At 33.2% G+C, this 18108-nt stretch overlaps 1 pseudogene; it reads right to left on the bottom strand.

Annotated features, from left to right (window-relative positions):
- Positions 1–18108, bottom strand: part of LOC149166933 (CSC1-like protein ERD4) — a 38151-nt pseudogene that overhangs the window by 2646 nt on the left and 17397 nt on the right.

Raw genomic sequence — 18108 nt, 5'->3', positions numbered from 1 at the left:
TTACAGAAGTAATATAATAAACAATTTAACTCAACATCCTTTGGGATGTGGCTCTTACTAATTTAGTCATTACTTTTTGCTGAGAAAGGCATCCCTACTAAAATTACTTTTGCAATTCTTAATAATAAGTAGTCACTCGTGGGGTTATATGATGGGGGTCACTTAGACATAGATAATGGAGACATCAGGTTGTCTAAACTATGGAACCATGACATGGAAAATTTACAAACAAAAAGTATACCAGAGACAAAATTGGTAGAAGTTAAATTAAAGTGTTTCTAGGTTTGGTGTTGAGATCACAAGTATCCACCAAAATTAAAGCTTGATAATGGAAATGGTTTAATTGTTAACGAAGTTCTTATCCTTCATGATGTGCCTTTTGGAGACCATTTTTAGGTGCTTCCTCATCTCTTTGATTATACCCATTACAATTTATTGTACATGGATATTTTGAATAAAGAGTGGATTTGTTGTTTCATTTTTATTTTTTTTTAATTTTAGAAATTTGCATAGCATCTTTAGTTTGCAAGGAAATGTGAATCATTTTTTGAATGTGTATAGCTCCAGGTAAGGAGAGAACTTGAGAATCTAGTCTCTGCATCAAAAGCATGTAATGTCAGAGTATTTGTGGGAATTGCAGGGATTAAGAGCACCACATCTCAAAAGAGGATCACAAAAAACATTGTCGAAAAGTTTACTAACAATTTGAAAGAGATCCAACGTTTGGTGGAGGAGGAAATTCTTACCCAAGAAAAAAACAAAAGTTCAGTAGACACATGTTAAACAATGAAAACTTTTTTTTGAGAGTATCTGATATTAGTCTTATTGGTGTAGAACATGGAACATGGAATAGATAACTTTCAAACATGACACAGAGATATGGGTTTGCACTATAGACTTTGCTTGCCTTTTGATTGGATCAGATTGGCCATGGAACCAATTTCCACAGTTTAATATTTGTTCACACAAAAAGATTCTTTAAAAGTGTGGAGGAAAAATCCCTTTGGCCTAATTGACGGTGGAAATGTAGAAATTCAGATTCAATTTATTCATTATTTTTGTTACTTAATTGATCAACCTGCAAATTCTGATGTGATGAGAAACCTATCAGCATCACTATAACACTACATTCTAGACTCCATTCATAATAATATTGAAAAGTTAGCCCAATTGATGCACTAGAACATGCAAGATTCTACCAGTGGAATGCAAGCAGGCATACTGAAGATAATTGAATATTGATGTGAATGCATTTTCTCTTTTGCATTTTTTATAAACAAGATAAATATAAAAAGGAAATGGGAAACTTCTTGGACTTGTCTTTGCTTTTGGTTGAAGTAAAAATACTCAATTCCATCTTACAATATTGTATATACAACATATCAACAATGCTAAATAAGAGCATCAATACATTTTTTTTTTCAAACAATTTTTAAAGAACATATTTCCGCATTTCATTGTTTCCCTTTAATCTCTATCTTTACTAGAACAAGATGATTTTGAAAACTTACGACATCATTGTTCAAATTCAATTAGGGACTTGCCACACTTGAATAAGAGAATCAATATTTCCTATTCGAGATGAATAGTCGTGAGTAATTATGTCCAAGGTTGTATATATGACAGGGGAGTTGAATTAGACAATGTCCAAGGTTGTATATATTACAGGGGAGTTGAGTTAGAGTTTGGGGACAATATGTCCTTGCCTTATGAAGGTCTCTGTAGATCCAAACTATCATTGGCCATAGCCAATGGTGGGACACCAATTCTTTATCTATTTTGTAAATTAATGACATATTTCCTTTAGAAAAAAAAAAAGGTTATTCTAGCCACTTGTGGCTGCATCAACAGCTTGTTTCAATCCTTCCAACCATCTTCTTCCAAGTGAAATGTCTCACAAAATCTCAATTGATCATATGCAGACCTGTGCATCAAAATCATCATGTAACAATATGATTTCAAATTTCAATCAATGGTTATTAATGAAAAATTAAAAGAAAAGAAGATGCGTAAAATTAATTTCCAAGATCATTTTGTTTAAAAGGTTTTGAGCTTCATATCTACAAGGCTGGATAAATAAATTTGAAACCTGAGTTTTCTAGAATATCGGAGATAAAAAACAATCCTTTGGAATTTTCAAGAATACTAAATCACATCCACAAACAGTTTTCACATATGTTCGCTCTTCGTTGAAGGAGAATATACCTCCAAGCCGTAATCAATCTCGTGTCCATGTCAAGATGGTAATTCTAAGGGAGATCCACTTCGAGATGCTCGAAGTTGCTGCGTGCCATTCGAGAACCTTCCTTATTTGTAACTTGCTTCGTGACTCTCTTTGGTAAAGTATAGTACTTTGCATGCCTCAAAACAAGACCAAAAACAACAAGAAAAAAGCCAAAAAAAAAAAACAAACATGTCCATACTCATAATATCCTAACGAAACCCTAGCTCTTATAAACCAGGGTGGGTGACCCTGCAAATCGTCGCTATGGCGGACAAATCAGGGAAAATTGAAAGCAAGAACCAAAAATTCCTTGTCCGGGCCACTGTAAACCACCTCCTCACATAATTCAAGAATCTCAAAGCTTCATTGTTAAGTCTAGAAAAGAGAAAAAATGAATGATTTTAGAAACAACTACCTGTGAACTAATGCAAAACTAGAACTTGAAGTATAAGCAACACTTCAACCCAAAGGTTCACTAGATTACATCATATCCTACAGCACTCTGAGGTTATCCAAAAGTATAGAACATACCAAAACAATCCTTGAGCACACCAGTAATGTTGTGATAATCCAGGGTGTTTGCATAGAAGATCCACAATCCATCTCCTTGCAATTTTCTGAGAGGCTCAACTGCCCCTGTCACCATTCAAAATCATCAATAAAGAATACAAATTATAAGTTCAAAGAAAACGAAATGGTAGAAATGTAAAAACATTACCAATGCGCATTACCCTGGCCTTTTCTCTGACAGGCATGTTTGGGTTTGCCCTCCAGATTTAGGTGCCTTTGTGCGAAGAGGAAAAACGATGGAAGGAGTAAATTTGCAGAGTTCCTATGATGGCATGTCAAACATATGAACCCTTTCAACTTTGGATATTAGTTATCAGATAATAACTTCCACCCAACATCTTCTAAAGGTCGAAAATTTTCTAATCATCTAACATATAAAATTGGTGGTCTACTAATTGACATGACCGCAGTTGGGAGTTGTTTTCAAAGTTGGGGGAGTTGTTTTCAAAGAGAAATGCCTTAAGGCATAAATATTGGCATTTTTTCTAATAAAATTTCACTGTGCCCACTATATGTAACTAACACCACCACATGTATTGGTAAGTTAAAGAAATAGTTAAAAGATAGACAATGTGTCTCAACATATAAATGTACCAACACATCCCTATGCTAGGAACACCATGGTAGAGTAAAACAAAAAATACCAAACCGTAATCTTCATTTCAATAGTTATTCAACTTGTACCATCAATGATGCTTAGTGTCCCTACCCATCTTACTGTTGCCATATTTCTCAATTGCATCATTGCCATCATGATTTGTGTTCATTTTGGCATTTTACAAAAGGGTAATAAATTTTCATTCTTACTCAATGTGGCAAGTATTCCTTCTTGGGAAAGAAATCCCAAGTAAATTGATTCATATTCTTTAATTTTCATTTTATATGGTTTAAAATTTAGAATTAGGCTTTACTTAATAGTTTATAAGTTTTTTTGGGAAATTTTTCCATCGATGTAGCCTTGGCATTCAATCTGCACCAAAGTTAAATGATATTGTAAATAATGGACCACAACATTTTAAAAGCATTGAAGATTTATGTTTAATTCATAGAAATATTGCACATTTTATAGTACACTAATAAATATATGGATGCACTGGTAGTTGTGCTCCATGTAAGATTGAGTGTGTCATCAATGTTTGGTAACTCCCTTAAGTGATGTTCGTTAGTCCACATGTAGATAAATAAATGCACCATCTCGTCTCCTAGAACTCCGTAAATTTCTTCAGGCTTAGGAGAGAAACCCCAGAGGTAACCACAAACCACTTTTAGGCTAAGGTCTAGCCCCTAGCCTTGGAGAGGGCTCTCTTGCTATGTTCTTCTAGCAAGCAATTGAATGACTTATGGGATTTGGATTTTACACTGGTTATGTTAATCAAAGTGAAAAAAGTTTTTAAAATTGTGGCTACAAGGTGAAAGAGAGATTCCATTGGGCATGGAGTCAAAATAATATTTCAATAACCAATCACAATCAACAGAGCAGTTTGAACTAGGTCGAGGTAGGCAGACTTCTGGATCTACAAAATTTGTTGTAGTATGGCTGAGATGAAATGAGAGTAATGATCCATTAGTATAAATCATGTATAAATGAATCTTGTATCTAACTTTAGAATAAAACACTGAAATTATTTGACAAGCATGAGCAGGTTACCAATGTAAAACTGCAACATAATTTTATTTCAAACAATTAAGAAGCAAAGGCACATGTGAAAACTAGAAGAGAAAACAAATCACAAAGAGAGGTATGTCACCAATATGTCTGACACAAGGATCCTGGAACAAAACAGTCCATGCGTTGATGTATTAATCACTGCTTTAAAACTTTCTCCATTGTTTACAAAATTTTCTCTTTTCACTCTCGAATTCCTTTTTTGCATGTCTTTACATCATTAAAATCAATAAGGAATTCGAAATTACCACTTTATGTGGTCGAATTCACTTCACAAAATTATAATAGTCTAGATGCAATGCATCTGCAGAAAAGCAGGAACTACTATATCAAAGTTATCACAATTTAGAAACATCATTGATTTAAAACTTAAAATAGTTTAGAAACATCATGTCTAGAGACTCAACTAAATTAAAATTATCCACACTTATCCAACCAGCAAAATCACTTATATAAGGTCCCAAAATACAAATTTACGAAAATAACCATGATTGATAAACTTGCGCAGCAGAGGGGACCAAATTTCTGGAAAAATATGGTTCAAAGACTAGCTCATATATCCTGAATCATGACATATTTTACAAAACCGAAAGATGCTTTTTTGTATTAGGGCGTCTTTGAGAGAAAACTCTATTAGTTTCCAAATATTCTTCTCCATCTCTTCACAATCTGCACCCAAACATCATAACTAAAACATGAAAAGCTAAAACCTAAAAAATAGACTATAAAGATGCATTTGACTCTTCCCATATATGACACCTATGCAGAAACTGAAGGAGGTTTTCGTTCTTTGGCATGTTCTTGGAAAACACCTCTTTCAGTTTTCCAAAATTCAGCTCCATTTGGTTGGAATAAACTTTTGAAAATGATGACAAAAACAATGAGTTTTGCACCAAATTTGCAACGACTATTTGAACTCGACCTGCAACCTCTCCTTCGGCTTTCTCAATGATGTATTTCACTTTCAACTTGCTCCAGAGCTCAAATATGACTTTGGGTGAGATACAATGAGAGAATTTTCAAACAATTTTGAGTTTTTAAGCTGCCCAAATCCCTCTCATGTCATGATGATGAAATTTGAAATCATGGAGGTATGAGAAATATAAACCACTAACAAACCCATGACATGACCCCTTCCACTCTAATAATGACATTTTCCCTTCATGATTACACATTTGAAATTATGACCTTATAACACTCTCATGGATTTTAGACTTTATACTTTTACAAAATTCAACTTTAGTTTCAAAGACCCCTTTATGACATGAACCTTTAAAATGGGGGATGAAAACCTATAAGACACACAAACCTTTTCATACAAAAACCTTTAGACTATGACACCATATTATTCATAGGCTAAAATTTACAAATAGACCTCAAAAATGGAATAGTATGATAAGAAATCACTATAATTCCTAGACTATAGGACCCTAACGTTATCGTACATTAGTATATAATAAGCATTGGTGTATGATGCTTCAAAGCATCCTAAGGGCACCAAATAACTATAAATATGTATGTGAATGTCATGTGCTTTCTAGTGCACTAATAAATCTATGGATGTATTAGAAGGGATGGCTTATTAATGTGGTGCATTGTACATCCTTAGTAACAACAAGAGGGAGTGGTGGTGCTCTCCTTCATTAGTGCATCATAGTTATTAATGGATGGTGTAATAACCTCATTGTTACCCTCTTGTAAATATTGCTATGTGCATTGATGTGTAAATGAATGTAAATTAATATAAAATTATAAATGATGACTAGAATGAGAGTGGAGATGGATTCATGAGCATGTGATGGAGTGTGAGGAAGCTTGCTTGGGGAAGTTGACAAACCTTGATTAGCCACCTTTCTCCATGTTAAAATTTAAAGAGACAGTTAAACAATAATTTAAGCCTATGTAAGAAACTTTGTCGACTGGTGACACAAAAGGAAAAAAATAAAGGATGTGTATGGGCCTCCTAAAGGGAGGACAAGCCTACAATTCTCAACCCTCATGGAGACATGAGCTTAGTCAACACACCCGACGTACGAGGAAGATTGAGGGGTGGAAGGCATAAGGGGCATGAAAGGAGGAAAACAGGGATACACAGACAACAGAAGGTAATAGATGGGAAAGAGATATGAACATCAAGAGGAGTGTTGTGCTCTGGATCATGGTGTTCTTGTTTAAGTGGAGATTAACTATTTGGATTCCTGATTTTCAATTGTGGGTGGTGACCTAACTCTCTAGATTCATATGGAGGCTATCAGGTGGAATACATAATGTGATGTAGCTTCCTGCAAGAGACATTTGGAGGTATTGTGATTCTAGATTCCTGAAGTGCAATGTGGGTGGAGATCTCTGAATCTCTAGAACCCTACAGTGTTGTTTTGGGTGGAGTACTATCGCTTTGGATTCCCTAAACCTAGTTTTGGAGTGGAATTATAACAGTTCCGGATTCTCTAAACCAGTTATGGGGTGGAGCTTTAGATGTTCTGGATACCCTGACTTGATTGTATCAAGTGGAGACAATGTGCACTTTGGACTCCTAGATGCTAGGTGGAGGCATTGTGGACTCTTGAATCTCATGTAAATGTGTATATGATTAGAGTTTATATCTCTTGATCACTTCCCTTCACAGGTTTTGAATATGGATTAGGGGTGGTTAACTGCAAGAAAACACAACATTATAGTTGGCCTACGGTGGGAGGAGAGTGGAAGTCCCACTTTCAGTTGCCAGTAGATTTCTTCATTAGGTGAGTTGTTTACTTATGTCTCTGTACATGTTGATGCTATGTGAATGATTAATTTTATTATAAAGTATGTTCTATTGATGATATATGTGTATTCCTATATGTCTTGATGAAATGTGTGCTCATTAATCTCATGGTATTGGGACATCAGAATATCAGGATGGTTGCTATCTTCATGGTGAATTTTCTATGGCTTGTCAATTTGTTGGAATGTTGCTATGGTGATTGAAATTCCATGGTCTATTTTCTATGTTTTAGTTAAGAGTTTCCATGTTAGGAAGTTACCATTTAAAGTGTTGTGTAAGTACATTATATCACTACAAAGCTTATAGGGTTCGCAGGCTAGAAATTCTTTTACTCATGGAATAATAAGGATAAGTCGTATTTTTCTACATTTGCAAATAGTTGCATCATTGTAGCTAAGCCCATAGAACATAGTTACCGATCAAACGAGAAAATGACCTAGTACCCATTTTTTTGAGGTAGCAAAAATCACTCGATTTTGAAAAATGTTGATTCAGAATACACCCTTTTTTTTAAGCATATTTTTGCCACTTTAAATTTTTTTATGTATCAAGTATAAACAATTTTTTTAAATGTTAGTGATTTTTATGCTGATTTTGAAAAGTGTTGATGCAACATCAACACATTTTTTTAGAGGGCTTATTTTTGACACTTCTAATTTTTTTTATCTACAGAGTGTGAACATTTTTTTTTTGTTAGTGATTTTCATCTTGATTTTGAAAAGTGCTCATGAGCATCAACCCTTTTTGTTTAAAGGGCTTAGTTTTTACACTTTAAATTTTCTAATGAATTAAGTGTGGATAATTTTTTTAAATGTTGGGGATGTTCATGTTAGTAATAAAACATAAAAGTAAAAATAAAAAAACATAACAAAAAAAATCAAATACAAAAAATAAAAAAATAAAAAATAAAACCCTATAAAATAAAAACATAAAACATGACAAAAATAAAAATAATAAAAACATGTTATTAATAAAACATAAAAATATATAAAAAATAACCAAAAACAAAAAAAAAACAAAACAAAACAAAAAACAAAACATGACAAAAAAATAAAGATAAAGAAAACATAAAACATGTTAGTAATAAAACATAAAAATTAAAATTAAAAAAAAAAAAACATGACAAAAAACAATCAAATACAAAAAATATATAAAAACAAAAACACAAAAAACATATAAAAATGTAAAAAAAAAAAAAAAAAACCAAAATAACTCATAAAAATAAAATAAAAAAATTGAATAAAAATTAACGAAAAAAATAAATGAATAAATATCAAAAAATAAATAAACAAATGCTTTTTTTTTCAAGAAAATATAATTTAAAGAAAAAAAATTGAACCACAAAAAAATATAAAAACATTTTTTTTAAGTTGAAAAAAAAATTAATAATAATTACCAAAAAAATAAAAAATAAAAATAATAATTAAAATTAAAAATTAAATAATTTAAATAAACAAAATTAAAAAAAATAAAAATTAAGAATTATTTTTTTAATTAAAATTATAAAAATAAAGAAATAAAAAATTAGAAAAACAAAAACAAACAACATTAAAAAAAAATCCAAAACAATTAATTTTTTTTTATAAAAATGTAAAAAAAAATAAAAAATAGAAAGCATATTAAAAAAAAAAAAAAAAAAAAAAAAACATCAACCCTACCCTATTCAGCTCTCTCCTCCCCCCGACCCAGCACCTCTTTGACCGCGCCCTTGCCACCCTCCCTTCCTCATCCTCTTACCCTCACCACCCTCGGCCCTCCCCTCTCCCTCTCCCCAACCACACCCTCGCCTCCCCACCTTCAGCCCTCCCCTCCCCACGACCCCGCACCCTATCCCCTCCCCATCCCCTTCCTCACCCCCCTCCCCTCCCCACCCGGGCCCCCAGCCTACAGCCTCTTGGCCACTCGATGGGGGTCTGGGTTGGAAGGGGAGAAGGGTGAGGGAGAGGGTGGAGGAAGGACGACAGACGGGGGTATGGGGCGAGGGAGGTGCGGGGTCGGGGCAAGGGAGGAGCGGGCTAGGGTTAATATTTTATTTTATTTTATTTTTTTTAATTGTTTTATTTATTTATCTTTTAATTTAAATCATTTTTATTTTTCGTTTTTATTTAAATCTTTTATAATTTTTTTTATTTTTTAATTGTTTTATTTTTTATCTTTTAATTTTAATTTTTGGTAATTATTTAATGTTTTTTTTTTAAATTGTTTCTTAAATTGTTTTATTTTTTATTTATTTATTTATTTTTAAATGCGGGTTATGGGGCGAGGCACGCATGCGGGCTCGGATGGGAGGAGAGAGGGGAGGAGAGGGAGAGGTGGGGTAGGGTTAATGTTTTATTTTTATTTTTATTTTTTATTTTAATATTTTTTATTTTAATTTTAATTTTTTATAATATAAATTAAAAATAAAATAAAATAATATATATATAGATATATATATATATATATATATATATATATATATATATATATATATATATATATATATATATATATATAATTTTATTTTTAAATTGTTTTGATTTTTTTTTTCGGTAATTATTTAACATTTTTTTAAATCGTGTTTTTAATTTTATTTTTTAATTTAAAAAGTTTTGTTTTGTTTTGTTTTGTTTTTTTTTTTTTTTTTAATTATATATATAATTTTTTAAATTTTTTGTTTTTATATTTTTTATATTTTCATTTTTCATTTTTACAAGTTAATTCTGTTTTTTTTTTTTTTTTTTTTTTTTTTTTTTTTTTTTTTTTTTTTACTTACATTTTTATGCTCTTTTTTTTTTCATATTTCATGAAATTTAATTTATTTTTTGTCATGAATCGTCCCCTTGCCACCCCTAGCCGGTTGAGCCTTGGGGTGGCTAGGAATTTTTATTTTTTTTTTAAATGTTGTATTTTTATTTTTATTTTTTTTCACCCCTGGCCGGTTGAGCCTTGGGGTGGCCAAGGAATTTTTTTTTTTTAATGTTGGATTTTTTTTTTATTTTTTTTTAACATTTTATATTTTTTTATGTCATTACTATATATATATATATATAGTTTTATTATTTTTTCAATATTTGAATTTTTTTTTTACTTATGTATCTTTCTTATATATATATAGGGTCTGTGTCGATGCTTGTCTATCAACCCGATCCCATTATGTGCAATTTGATAGTTGAGTTTAAATTTTTCGTTATAATGAATCAAGTTTGCCCCACAATGTGTTAATTTCATGGTTGGTCTTTAAGTTTTCATTACAATTGGTTGAGCTCACCTACACTGTGTGTCAATTTGATAGTTGAATTTTAATTTTTTTTGCAATGTATCAAGTTGTCTTAGGCTAAGATTTCAAAATCGCTATACATTTAGCATTTTTAAAAAAGTAATCTTGGTATAATAACTCTTTCATTCAGGTGTTCATTTTTAAAGTTTTCATAGTCATACATTTTTTCCATAATGTCATGTTTGAGGCAAAAGAAACATGAATTGGTATATAGTTATAAGTTCAAGAAGAATTCATATGGACTCAAAAGACAAGATTTGAAGACTAATGGCGGACAAGGAATTCGATCCAAAAAGAGACACCAATAAGGAATTGAAGATACAATGAGGGGTGAAACTCCTCTAAGTACTCTGGAAAGGAGGATGGAAATCCATGGGCAACTATCCAATGCAGAAACAAAAAGACATGATCAACAAAGAAGGAAGCGAAAGGATTTGGTGCCAAACAAGTTCAAGAAGGAAAAACGTCATATATTTGATAGAGAGGTGAAGAAGAATGGAGAAGCAGAGGAATTGTTGCTAGGGATGAAGAAGTACTTCAATGTTCACAATTACTCTAAAAACATGAAAGAAAGAGTGGCCATCTTCAATATGAAGGGAAAGGTAGATATTTGGTGGGGATATTTAAGGAATGTAAAGGATATCAGAGAGGAGTTGTCTTGGGAGAAGTTTGACATGTATTTCAATGAGAAGTATCTATTTGAATAATATTACGATAAGAAGTCCAAAGAGTTATATGAGCTCAAACTCGCACAACTAAAAAATGTGGAATATACTGTTAAATTCTTGGAGTTGTTAAGATACATACCTCACGTCAAACAGGAGAAGGAAAATATTTTGAGATATATTAGTGGGTCACCTCAAGAATTTAGGATAGAATAGAGTTCAGTGAGCCAAAGGCATTGGATGATACCATCAAGAAAATGAAGTATCGCTAATGAAAAATTAAAGGATAAGTTAGAATTTAGAACAAACTCGAAGGAAAAGGCCAAACTGAAGGGACCACAACCCACAAGAAGAAACAATAGGTGGCTTAATCATACTAAAGAAGAGAACTAGTAGAAGCTTATCACGACAAAAAAGGGTTTTCGATTTACAGAGCCCACCGGAGTGGAGGTCGAGAGGTTCAAAGCAGGACCCATCAAGTGTTGTATGTGTGGAGAGAACCACCAACAGAGGGATTGACCTCAGTGGTAGTGTGATGGAACAAGAGCATATAACATGAAGAAATATGATACTATAAATGACATGGTTCAGAGTATGCCGCACATATATGCAGTCATGGATAATATGCAGGATAATCATCAGGACTCAATAATTGAAATGGAAGGTATGATCAACGACCAATCTATCTCTATTTTAATAGGCCTAGGTTGAAACTTTAGTTATATAAGTCCATAGGTGGCCAAAAAGTGTTCCTTACCCAAAATGGCTCATAAGGAGTTTTAGCTAGTCTAGTTAGCCACTAGAAGTAAGAAATGACTAGAGTATGTAAATCATTCATGCCCAATCTCCCTAAATAACATGCCCACTATAGTGAATTTAAATTTATTTCCCCTGGGTACCTACAACATTCTCATTGGGATGGACTGGTTGGAACAACACAAGACCAAGGTCGATTGCTACAACAAGTCCATCAAGTGCCTCAGTGACAACGAGGAAAAGTGAACGTTGCAGGGAAAGGCCAAAAAAGTATTTGTTAGATTAGTGACAACACTGCAACTAAATCATTGTGGCTAGAAGGGTTGTAGGTTACTCATCATTCACCTAACCAACAGGTCTAAAGGCAGTAAATATGGATTGAGAGGGAATTCAACTTTAACATGGCTTGAGGATGTTTTCTAGAGGAAATCCTAGTATTTCCACCACACATGGAAGTTGATTTCTCAATTGAATTAATTCCTAGAATAATACTGACATCCAAAACCCCTAATTGAATGAGCACGTCTGAGTTGATTAAGTTGAAGCTACAACTAAAATAAATGTTGGACAAGGGTCACATTATTTTGGGCGTGTCACCTTAGGGAGCATTAGTTCTATTCATTAGAAATAAAAACAACACATTGAGGTTGTGTGTAGACTATAAACAACTCAATAAATCCACCACGAAGAAAATATATCCATTGCCACGGATTGATGACTTATTTGATCAACTAAAGGGAGAAACAACCTTTTCTAACATTGATCTGAGAGCTAGGTACCATTAGGTATGTATCAAAGATGAAGGCATCCACAAAATTAAATTTAGAACTAGGTATGGGCACTATGAGTTTGTTGTTATGCCATGTTGATTTCATATGTTTAATGAACATTCTTCTCATTCCATATTTGGATAAATTTGTATTAGATTTCATTGATGATATATTGATATATTAAAAAACCAAAGAGGAGCACGAAGAGCATTTGGCAGTAGTACTAAAAATATTGTTGAGAGAGCATAAGCTCTATGCAAAAATCAACAAATGCAAGTTCTTTTTAGTCCTAGATCCAATACTTGGGTCATATGGTCTCAAAGGAGGGTGTGGCAGTTGACCCAGAAAAAGTTAAGGAAATTATGGAATAGCCAACTTGAAAAAATGTATCAAAATTCAGATCATTCATGGGTTTTACGGGATACTATAAAATATTCATTAGAAATTTATATGAGATTGGATATCCCATCACAACATTGCAAAGAAAAGAAGTTTAATTCCTATAGATAGCTAAATGTGCTACAAGTTTTGAGTGGTTGAAGCACTTACTCACACATGCACCAGTGTTAAGGATTTTTGAACTAAATAAGGACTTCATGGTATGCATAGATGATTGCAAAGAAGAGCTGGGTGGAGTTATCTTGTAAGAGGGACACATAGTTTGCGATGAGTCCAAGAAGTTGAATGAACATGAACATAACTATGTCGCTCATGATGTTGAGCTAGCAACAATAGTCCACACACTAAAGACGTGGAAATATTACCTTCCAGGGAGGAAATTTACATTTATGACAAACCATGGAGGACTGAAGTAATTGTTTGATCAACCCAAGTTGAATTTCAAGTAGGTTATGTGGTTAGCCTTAATCAATGAGTTTGACTTTGAAATCAAGTACATAAAGGGAAAGGAAAATAAGGTAGTTGATGCACTCAACAAGAGCATGCAAGTATCACATGTAGTAGTTGTAAGTTCATGTGGAAATAACCTTCAAGAACATATTAAATAAATAGAGTAGCAAGATTAGCATTTCCAACAATGAAAATAAATTTTGCAACAAGAGCGAGAGGGAGTGAAGAGTAATAATTTTTCTCTCTCAAAGGATGGGATTGTTGGGTATGGTGCCTGATTATCTTCTTTATTCAAAGGTATTGCCGCAATGGATCCCATTTTGTAATGGGGCGATAACGACACCCATTTGTTTGTCGTTGCCCCCCCACCCCAGCAAGGGTTCATGGGCAGCGACCTCGAAGCTAAAAATAGATGTAAAATTGCCTTGTAAAATATTGTAATTTCGTAGTCAATCTAGGCCGTTCATTAGGCGGGTGATCTGACGGTAGAAGTTATGTTTAATTTAGGGTCTATTTCCCTAGAAGGAAACCCCTCGCTATATATGAGGGAATTATATTGCGGCTGAATATATGTGTATTCTAAGCGAGAAAGAGAGAGGAGACTGTGTGAGAACTAAGAGAAAATTACAACGAATCGACTATAGGTTGTATCTCTTCATTTTGATGGATAATATAAAAGGAAGGACTAGTTTTTTCTCCGTGGATGTAGCCCAAATCGGGTGAACCACATATATATGTGTCTCTCTCTTGTTTTATGCATTTTCTGTGTTTTTGTTTCTACAATATTTTATGTGTTCCATTGCTCTGTAATATATAATTTTCTAATAGGGATGATAAGATTTAAAATAGGTTGTATATACCTTGTGAGAGCAACTTGAAAAATCTCATTGTATATGAATTCCATAAGAGACCATACTCTAGCCACCCTAGTTATCAAAAGATGCTAACAACCATGGAAAATGCATATTAATTGCTAGGTATGAAAAGGGATGTGGCTAAATATATCTCCAAATGTATAGAATGTCAATAGGTAAAAGTAGAATGCAATCATCTAGTGGGGTCTCTACATCCAATCCTCATTCTGGAATGGAAGTGGGAGGTAAGTTCCATGGATTTTATCATAGTTTGCCAAAGATAGCTAGGTAACACGACGCCATCATGGTTCTGGTGGACAAGTGGAGAAAACAATTCACTTTATGGTTGTTAAGTGTACCCATAAAACAAGTGATGTTTCCCAAGTTTTCATAAAAGAAATAGTGAGGTTACGTGGAATTCCTAAGAATATTATTTTAAATCGGGATGCAAATTTTACTTCTAAATTTTGGAAAGAATTCTTTGCTGGTTTGGGGACATAGTTGGATTTTAGTACAACCTACCATCCACAAACAAATGGGTAGACTAACAGGATAAATAGAGTGTTGGAAGACACATTTATAATGTATTTCATGCACCAACTAAATAGATGGGAAGAGATCTTGTCTTTGGTGGAGTTTTCCTACAATAATGGTTATGAAGAATCATTGAAAATGACTTTGTTTGAGACTTTTTATGGTAGGAAATGCAACACTCCAATTAGCTGGAGTGATCAAGTGAATAGGGTGTGTATTGGGCCAAATATGATCAAAGAGATTAAGAAAGAAGTAAAAAACATCAAGAAAAATCTAAAGGAAACTCAAGATAGGTATAAGGTCTATGCATACCATCACATAGTGCATAAAAAGTTTAAAGTGAGAGATCATGTGTATATTTGTGTTAGAACAAAGAGAATTTCAATGAGAAGTGGGTCGTGTGCTAAGTTGGCACCATAATTTTATGGGCCATTTCAAGTTCTAAAAAGAATAGGACCAGTGGCATATAGATTGTCCTTTCCACATACCATGAATGCTCACAATGTTTTCCATGTTTCTTTGTTTTAAATATAAGTACATGATGTTAATCATGTGATTTATTGTTTTGTTATACATTTAAAAATAGAGGGAGAGTTCCATCAGGAACCCTTGTGCATTCTATATCATAGGAATATTGAGCTTGATAATTGAGTAATCAAGCAGATCAAGGTGTAGTGGAGGTACTTTGGACCAGAGGAAGCCACATGGGAGATGGGTGATCAAATGAAGGTGTCGTACTCATTTTTGTTTTTTGAGCAAGCAAGTGTAAATGTAACTATAAATAAATTTGTTATGTATAAATCTTGTTGTAAATTTTGTGTGTGTGTCCATATGTAGAAAACTGAGGACGATGTTCCTCTAAGGGGGTGGGGTTTGTAACAACAACATTTTTACCCTCTTGTAAATATTTCTATGTGCAATTACATGTAAATGGATGTAAATTAATATAAAATTAATAAATGATGACTGGACTAAATGTGGACACATATTCAAGAGCCTATAAAGGAATGTGGGGAAAATTACTTACGGAAGTTGAAAAAACTTAATTAGACACCCGTCTCCATATTTAAATTAAAAGTGATAGTTGAACATCCATTTAAACCTATGCAAGAAGCCTTTCGGACCAACATAGTAGAGGAACAAAAATTAATGGCCACATATGGGCATCCTAAAGGGAGGACGAGCCTACAAGATTCAATCCTCGTGGATACGTGAGCTTAGTCAACAGGCCCAATGTACTAGGAAGGTAAAGGAGAATAAGGAAGAAGAGGCATGAATGGAGGAAAATAGGGATATGTAGATTGTGAAAGGTAACAAAATTAAAAGAGATATGAACATGAGGTGGATTGGTGTGCTTTGGATACTTATGTTTTTGTTCGGGTGGAGACTAGCCCTTTGTATTACTGATTTTTAGTTGTAGGTGGAGACCCAAATCTCTGGATTCCCATGGAGGCTATCAGGTGGAATACATAGTGTGATTTGGATTCTTGTAAGAGATACATAGAATCACTATGATTCTGTATTCCTAAAGTGCAAAGTGGGTGGAGATGTCTAGATCTATAGAGTCCTATATTGTTTTTATGGGTGGAGCACTATTGCTCTAGATTCCCTGAACCTGGTTGTAGAGTGGAACTGTAGTAGGTTTTGATTATCTGTACCAATTGTGGGGTGGTGTTAGGTCCCTATAATACTACTGTAGACCACTCATTATTATTTTCATTGTAGCCCCCTTATTTTTATTATTGTGCCCATGTAGCCCCCATATTTTTATTGTTGTGCCCAATAGAAGCCCACTATTGTTATTGTTGTGCCCTTACATTATTATTGTTATGTAGACTTTGATTATATTGTGACCCCTTAGAATCCTATATATACAAAGGAGGTCTTTTAATTTGTATCATCCAAGAATTGTTCGTTTATGTAATGTAAAAAATGTCTCCCCATCTAAGAGGATAATTTTTAAGTCATTGATCTATCTTTTCTTCCATTTTGTGAGATGTTTGCATAACATTTTGTATCAAAGCTTTGGATTCTAGGGTTTTACTGCTTCAAACATGTCATCGTGGAATTTTCGCTATAACATTTTTTATACGAAGTTTCAGAAGCTAAAATTCTGACCACTTAGAGCCAAAATCTTGGTGAACTTCGTGCTTGAATTTTAGATCTTGGTTATCTATATTTTCTGAGATATGGTCCAAAGAAGTTAGGGTTTTTTCATGCTCCAGAATTCACTCTCAAACAAGTGACCAAGGAAAAATTGTCATAAATTTATCTTCAAGCATCGAATTTGAATTTTGTAAAAATTGACCAAACATGCACAAAATTTAGTATTTTGTGTATAATTTTTAGGACCGAAGGTCAAAACAGTGACACGTGGCACTCAATATAAGTTTGCTTTACTGAACCATTCCATAATTAGGTCATTATGGTAGATTAGGCATAACTTTATCTTGAAGAATCTAAATTTGGTATGACTTGTGGAATTGGAAAGAAGACACAGAAGGCCACCACAAGACTAAATTTTAGACCTTGAAGAGCCAAAATTATAGAGATACAGCAGTTCCAATATCTCACTCCAAAAAATAAGGAAAAAATATGTGTCTGTTTTTTTTAATTTGCATAACTTTTGCTTGAAGAATCAGTTTGAAGTGATTCAAAGGGCATAGATAAGCACAAATATCATTATTTCATTCTAATATGCCTCAAAACAAAAACAAAAATGGACACACCCAATAAGCAACCAGAAATCTATAATATGATGCATGAAGAAGAGGAAGAAATGAAACATGATATATCAAAGTTATAGCACTAAGTGCAACAAATTTCAAGAGAAACCAAAAATGAATTGGGAGTGATAACTATTAAGATGGATGGTTTAAAGAAAAAAAATAAAAGGAGACATGAATGGTTTAAAATGGGATATGGAAGGTTTAAAAGCAGACATGGAAGGTTTGACAAAGTTGTTGCAGGAAAATATTCCCAGTGGTGACAAGGTAATCCATGAAAATCATGATGAGGATAAAAGGAATATGAATTATGATTTTAGAGATTCCAATGTTGGGCTTATGAACCACCACATTCCAAATATAGATATGATAAATTTTGATGGCAAGGATCCGGTAATAAGATACTACAGATCGAGCAATATTTTGATCTACAAGATGTGCAACCCTCACAAAATGTACGTATTACATCTT

The sequence above is a fragment of the Pinus tabuliformis genome, chromosome 5_1 (genome assembly GCF_031772625.1).
Source record: "Pinus tabuliformis cultivar Carrire ecotype Pingquan chromosome 5_1, CPIR1, whole genome shotgun sequence".
Taxonomy (NCBI): domain Eukaryota; kingdom Viridiplantae; phylum Streptophyta; class Pinopsida; order Pinales; family Pinaceae; genus Pinus; species Pinus tabuliformis.
This window is presented reverse-complemented; position numbering and strand designations above follow the sequence as displayed.